Here is an 8,248-nt window from a genome sequence, read left to right on the forward strand (position 1 = left end):
AACTCGGCCAAAATCGCGTAAGCGGTTATATCGCCAATTAAGAAGAAGAGGAAGGCTTATATCTATGGAAATATTTCAGTTATGAATATTTTTAGTCTGAAAATAAGGTTGCCCTAAGCGTCATAGCAATAGTATAAATTGTGCTTTAGTGTTTTTTTCACCCTTCTACAGTGTCTGGCACACTCGCATCGTTCCTATTCCTTTGTTTTGTTTTCTCTGAACTTTGGGAGAAGGAGTGCAGTAAGGTAAAGATAGTCTGCACATCCTCATTTGCAAAATATGAATAGTTGCAGCTGTTAGGTTCAACAAGTACATAGATTGGTCAAAGAAGGTCCTTTGCAGCACTATGAATATTCTAGCAAATTGAAGTGTCTTTTGTTATCACCACTCTAAAATTAAGATTACCTGCCTGACACTTGTGAACTAGACATTTTAAACTTTTTATGTGTCCAAGAATTATTCGAGAAATAGCTCTATCGTTTGTACAAGCTGGCGCAAAATTAATCACCCTATCGAAAGATTTAAAATTTTTGCAAACTGCGTCGTACGTCACGCATTGAGACTTTTGAACTAGACATTTTAAACTTTTTGTGTGTCCAAGAATTATTCGAGAAACAGCTCTGTCGTTTGTACAAGCTGGCGGAAAATTAGTCACCCTATTGAAAGATTTAAAATTTTTGCAAACGGCATCGTACGTCACTCATTGACACTTGTGAACTAGACAGCTGCAGTATAAAAACAAATAAGCAGTGGAGCGCGTAAAACTCAAAATAAATATTTCCATAATTCAAAATAATTTGTTTTATGTAGCAAAAAAGTTATTCAGGTTGCGCCACCTTGTATATTTAAAAGGAAGTTGTATTTGAGTAGCCATAGATCAGAAACAATTCCCAGCAGAATAACGTAACTTAAGATTTCGCTCCTTATTACCATGTGAATCCAATGAGGACCCAACCACGCCTTCATTACAAAAGTACAGCAGTAGCTTTTAGATCTTCCCTCTCAACAAATTAATGGCGAGGGGTTGATCTTATTTCTCCGGTGACGTTAGCGTTTTTTGTTTGATTCAACCGTGCCCAAAAAAGTACAATTGGAATAAAAATTGTCGTATATTATGTGACCATACGCCTTAACTTTGACACTGTTACTTATAGTTAAAGGCAAAATAAAGCACAACTAAATAAATAGTTCTTGCACATGTATGTATACTAATCGCCGAAGCTGAGTGTTTTTGTGAAAACTTAATTAAATATACGAGACGAACGAGGTTCTCATCAAAACTCATCTAACGTTCGGTGATGACACAAAGCTCCATAATACGCCCAACTCAAATTCAAGAAAAAGTAATGCCAAGGATTAATGCAAATAAAAAAAAAGAGGTTGTCTGTAAAGTCGGTTTACTGACGATAGTTTAACGTGACAACGTCATAAGAAAATATTGATGGAATGGTTGCAATTTTCAAAACAAAATTTTAATTTTATTTGTTTGATAGATATTTTGTATGGATATAGAGGAGGAGGTAAATGGAATTGCAATGGAATAGGTCAAGTTACATTTACACAAACGTGAAAAATGACGAAACATTTATCAAATTCATGAAAGATATCTTCAATTTCGATTATGCATCAGGCGTTAATAAGTCAACAACACTAAGAGGCACCATCATCGATTTGCCTTTTTCAAGACACCTTACACTCGAAACACTCCCTTTCATTTCCTACTTTTTCTATCATCGTCCTATTCTCAACAGAGAAATGGTTCATTACCATGCACACAGGAAGAAGGCATATGCAAATACAAGTATGTGAATTTATATATAAAAGCGCATATACATACATATATATGCTCACTCAAGTAGGACAGAGCCAGATGTCGAACGTTGCCGAACGCGGGGGCCGATTGTGCTCTTTGTCGTTCGTTCCGCGCTCTCGCTTGCAGTTCAAGCATATTAATATAGCTTACATTTGCTTGCGTACGGAATAGATTCGTATATTTGATATGTCCATATGATTTGTATGCATCTTTACATATGGATTTGTTCTTTTTGAAAATTGCGCGAAATTGTATATGTGTATGCATGTTTATATACATATATTAGTATACAACATATCTTATAAGGTATATGGTAAATATTACCATACAATTTTTCCTTCATATATAATAAAAAGATTAATAATAATAACATTAAAACAACAGGTATTATTAACAAACTTGGTTTTATTTTAAATTCTTCAAGTAAATCAAATTAATAATAATCAATAAGAAGGCATATGCAAATACAAATACGTGAATTTATATATGTACATATGCGCATATACATACATATATACGGTCACTTAAGTAGGAGAGAGCAAGATGTCGAACGTTGCCGTTCGTTTGCTTTGTTTGCTTTGTCGTTCGTTCCGCGTTTTCGCTTGGAATCCATTCAAGGTAACGACAATAAGCAAGGTAACGACAAATGAGCAAGGTAACACTAATGAGCAAGGTAACGACAAATGTGCAAGGTAACGACAAATGAGCAAGGTAACATTAATGAGCAAGGTAACACTAATGAGCAAGGTCACGACACATTTTTTCGTGCGTGCAGCCGGCTAAATCGAATTATAAGACGTTATCACGTCAAAATGTAAATACGAGGCTGTAAGCTGTTATCTATACTCATGGTGTAATAATAAGGTGATGTCAGTAGCTTGACTTAATTTTTTTGGCAGCATTATGCAGTTATGTATTTGCCACCACGTATTATATAGTTGTGTTAGTACTCACACAAAAGTTTCTTAAAAGCTATGCTCTGTGAATATATTAGTAAATATGTTTTATTTATTTACTAGCTACTAATGCCCGGCGTCGCCCGTGCAAATTAAACATTGAATAAATGATAAACTGTCATTCACATCTCTGAAACTCTTTCTCATCATTAGAGTTTAATACTATCATATATATTATCATAATATATCATGAGCATGCAACTTTTTTTTTGTCTCAAAGATATTTGGTAATGTACCCCGCTCTAGGGCTCACCCACAGGATATCTGTTCCTTCACCCTTATGTACCACCCTAATGTTAGTAAATTAAAGCCCGTTGGAGATCATTAAGCTTTTGCTAAGGAAATTTGACGGCAATTTATATATTTTTTGGCCGAACATAGGGGCCGCCTTTTAACAGATTTTCGTCATATCATCGTCATTTACAAACGTTTCTTACAGTATGATATATCGATCCTTGTGTCTCAAAGAGATCCCTTGATACACACCCTTAATATCTCAGTTTTAATTACCCTAACGTCGGTAGGTATAAAATACTCAAGTTGAGATCATGAATGATGTCTGGAACAATACCACTTCTACTATTTTACTTTGTTTTACTATTCCTATTCGCTTTTCCCATCAAATAATAGTCTGACAATTCACGGAAGTCGTAATGTTTTCAAACATATATCATGGATTCTTCAGTTTCCGTCAAGCGGATGTATTCGTCAAATTTTCGGTCCACAAGTGGCTTATTTCATGAACTTCGAGTTCATATATTCATTAATTACCAATAAATCCACAAAATTAATCTACCCGTTCACATATGGCAGATTACCTGCAAAATTGACAGTCAGCTGTCAATACTGTTGTGAAAGGTTTTTCGGTGTTTTTGGTTTGTTTAATTATTACTAACGGTATGAAGAAAATTCAAGGAAAAGGAATGGCTAATTTACCATAATTGCGCAATTGGCTGCTAATAATAAACAGTTTTAGGAAATCCGTAATGGACGTTTACTTAGGTAGCAAAAAATTATGGCAGCAATTATATTAATTTATAATAATCAGTAACAGGACAAAACGTCGATTGGCACATGCTTTTTTTTGTAAAATGAATGCATAATTAATAATATCTCACAAAAATTTTATTAGTTATGTTTATCTACAAACCTCTTATCTTTGCCGGCGTCCATTTCATTTAGTTTTGACGTGATAACGTCTTATAATTCGATTTAACAGGCTGCACGCACGAAAAAATGTGTCGTTACCTTGCTCATTAGTGTTACCTTGCTCATTAGTGTTACCTTGCTCATTTGTCGTTACCTTGCTTATTTATCGTTACCTTGCTTATTGTCGTTACCTTGCTCATTGCCGTTACCTTGCTCATTTGTCGTTACCTTGCTTATTGTCGTTACCTTGAACGAACTGAAAGCGAAAGCGCGGAACGAACAAAGCAAACGAACGGCAACGTTCGACATCTTGCTCTCTCCTATTTAAGTGAGCGTATGTATGTATGTATATGCGCATATGTACATATATAAATTCACCTATTTGTATTTGCATATGCCTTCTTATTGATTATCATTAATTTGATTTACTTGAAGAATTTAAAATAAAACCAAGTTTGTTAATAATACCTGCTGTTTTAATGTTATTATTATTAATCTTTTTATTATATATGAAGGAAAAATTGTATGGTAATATTTACCACATACCTTATAAGATATGTTGTATACTAATATATGTATGTATATAAACATGCATATACATATACAATTTCGCGTAATTTTCAAAAAGAATAAATCCATATGTAAAGATGCATACAAATCATATGGACATATCAAATATACGAATCTATTCCGTACGCAAGCAAATGTAAGCTATATTAATATGCTTGAACTGCAAGCGAGAGCGCGGAACGAACGACAAAGAGCACAATCGGCCCCCGCGTTCGGCAACGTTCGACATCTGGCTCTGTCCTACTTGAGTGAGCATATATATGTATGTATATGCGCTTTTATATATAAATTCACATACTTGTATTTGCATATGCCTTCTTCCTGTGTGCATGGTAATGAACCATTTCTCTGTTGAGAATAGGACGATGATAGAAAAAGTAGGAAATGAAAGGGAGTGTTTCGAGTGTAAGGTGTCTTGAAAAAGGCAAATCGATGATGGTGCCTCTTAGTGTTGTTGACTTATTAACGCCTGATGTATAATCGAAATTGAAGATATCTTTCATGAATTTGATAAATGTTTCGTCATTTTTCACGTTTGTGTAAATGTAACTTGACCTATTCCATTGCAATTCCATTTACCTCCTCCTCTATATCCATACAAAATATCTATCAAACAAATAAAATTAAAATTTTGTTTTGAAAATTGCAACCATTCCATCAATATTTTCTTATGACGTTGTCACGTTAAACTATCGTCAGTAAACCGACTTTACAGACAACCTCTTTTTTATTTTGATGTTTCTCCTAACATTCGTAATACTAATTATCGAGAACACAGGGTTGTATGTCCAAAAATATGGTATTATCTAGGATTATTTTATAATCTCAGATTTTGGGAGACAAATTTTGTATGGCAAATCTCACTTTTTAACTACGAATTGATAGTTGACACGAAAAATTAGATAATCTACTTATATGTGAACGTATTATAAGACTCATACTCGAACAATTGGGCCAAATTCTAAATGACAAGAACAGCTGGAAGCTTTACAATATTCAAAAGAAAGAATAGAATTTTAAAGTTGACATGAAAGAAAAATCTTCATATGATAGTTTTCTTTACTAAAGATAGTTCTTGTCACAAATTATCCATGTCTTTCTCAAGGTACGGAATGTGTTGTCTATGTATTTGTCGACTGTACTTTAATTTTTTTTTTTAAATAAGTACTTGAACCGGGCGCTTGAGGTCCATGTTCTTTTAAACAAGGTGTTCTCTGTTAATTCCGCGTAGCCGTCCCCATTAGGTTTGCTAAAGTTAACATATGACCGGTAATTCGCTAAAACGAAGTTGGCAGGTCTCTCAATCGATATGATAATGGGCACAGCTATTAAGATTCCACAAAGTCGATTATCACGTCAATATTACTTGTGAGTCCGTTACAGTTCAGTGGGAGGAGCTTAAAGCACCTCGAGATGAGAGTCGCGATTCGGGGTGTGAGGAACGCTGTTGCAGCGGCCTGATGGTGGTAATCGACCGCGCCACATTGGGCGGTTGCACGTGCTGAGCTCTAGAGTTACATGTCCAATCTCGGATGGTGCGCAGACCAAAGCATCTCCCAAAATTTGACCTGGCATAGCAAGGTTTGCATTGGACTGATGACAGATTCCGAAGCACTCTTATCTGACACACGGAACATATTCTGCGGGACCAAGAGTTGCTGGTTGACCCTCGCACAGAGTTTGGAACGGATAGTTTAACGAGGTTTGGGCGCAGAGGCGGGTGGAGTAAGTCGGGTGAGCTCCGCAAATCCGTGTAGGTTCTGTTTATGGTGGGGCCACATATGCGGGAGCAATACGTGGCCACATGCCGTGGGGACCAGTTCCTGTGTCTTAAAGATTGTGTATAGATGTAGCTGCACATAGCGTCGCCATCTATGTCCCGCGAACCAAACAACTTCTCTGCGCTCGCCGCTGTCGTGCAGTTCTTCAAGTAGCAAAACTGCGTTGGTTTCATGCCCAATGTGATCATTCCCAATTCTTTTTCGTCGACTGCATTCCAGGTCGCCGCCTTGCTACGGGCCGCTGTCCGTCATCATCTTCCCGTTCTCTGCATGCATGAATGCCTTTATCCAACCTTTGATTTTGGTACATGGTACATGGTCACTGTGCACAATGCACTCAAGTTGCAGATTCACCAACGATCTTTAATTAACTATTAAACCGATTTCTGAAACCGCGAGAACCTCTTGGCTGGGCCCATAACCGGTTCAAATCTTTTAATAACTGATCTATAAATTTGAACGTAAAGAAATTACATGTCAAACTTAAAACAATATTCATGTGTCTACATATATGTTAGTGTGTATGCTTGCCAACAATTTGTATTCGCTCTTTACTACAGAGTCGTATTAGAATCAGATTTATTTTCAACATTTATAATATTATTCCTAAGTTTTTGTACTTTCATGCTTAAAATCTTTACAAATAACTAAGAAAAAAACTTACATATTTTGTAATGAAAAATTATTTTAATTAAAAAAGTAATTTTGTGCTGTTAGTTCAAAAGTGCAACATTTTTTTGTATTAATTGACTCAAAGCATCCCGATCGTATAGCTGTTTTCGTTCAAAATCCCGGTTAAATGGATCATTTGTCGATTCGGAGTTGACGCAGTAGACGATAAAATAGCAACAGCAGGTGTGATCCAAATAAGTATCAGCCTGGAGTAAATAAAGGGTCGTATGATGCGCCTAGATGTTGTTTTGAAATAAAGCATGTAAAAATCCAGATTCATTCAGGTTTCACTATTTTTATTAAAAATACGGTTCTAAACAATTATATGTGAAAAATGGCATTATTTAAATGTCCACCATGAGCGCGTCTACAAGTAAAACCCGCCAGAGATTCGATTTATGATTGCCTAATTGTTGAGAACGTCGATATATCCTTTACGCTACAGTTGTGATATTATTAGCAGAACTTCCAGTTTTTGTTCTGCAAGTCTTTTTTCTATCATCGACAGAACCAGTTTTTTCAAATATGTTCACCAACCTATGAAATTTCGACTCATTCGGACGAATTTTTCCACCAAAAACATCACTAAGTTTGCGATATGTTGTTCTTAAGCACTATCAATTTTGGACTATGTAAATGCGTTCCAAATTCATCAGTTGAAAACACATTCACGCATCCAGTAAGGTTGTCCGTATGTCCAACGTTGAAATTTGTTCCAAATGAAAAATTTCTTGAAACCAATTAATTTCTACAGACCCATCTGATATTTTTAAACTTCATAAAATTAAAGTAATTAGTAATTATAATAAGACCGGAGAGATTTCTGTTCTTCTATCGAATCTACCAGAGATTCTGTGAGACTTAGCCGTATTTTGTCCAAAGATCATTCAATGGCGTCTTGGGTCAAGAGACCAGATGGAACTTGGACTTCCACGACAGTAGAATCTCTAGAACTACTTTTAAATACCCACTTTCCGGGATGTAGCACCCATGACAGTGATGTTGGGAGAATGCCGCAGAGCAGATATGACCCACAGCATCTTGTCGATGTAATAGAAAGAGAAGGTTGCATCAACAATCAAATCAATCTAACCTTTCAAATCTCCAGGCCCTGATGGGAACTTTCCTAAGACGTTACAGGAAACTCTTGATAGTATTTCACCATGGCTAATGGAAATTTTCAAAGCGTGTCTAAACCTACATAGTTTATTTTCCACTTTCAAATCTCCAGGCCCTGATGGGATCTTTCCTAAGATGTTACAGGAAACTCTTGATAGTATTCTACCATGGCTAATGGAAATTTTCAA

This window comes from Anastrepha ludens, chromosome X, assembly GCF_028408465.1.
Source record: "Anastrepha ludens isolate Willacy chromosome X, idAnaLude1.1, whole genome shotgun sequence".
NCBI classification, from domain to species: domain Eukaryota; kingdom Metazoa; phylum Arthropoda; class Insecta; order Diptera; family Tephritidae; genus Anastrepha; species Anastrepha ludens.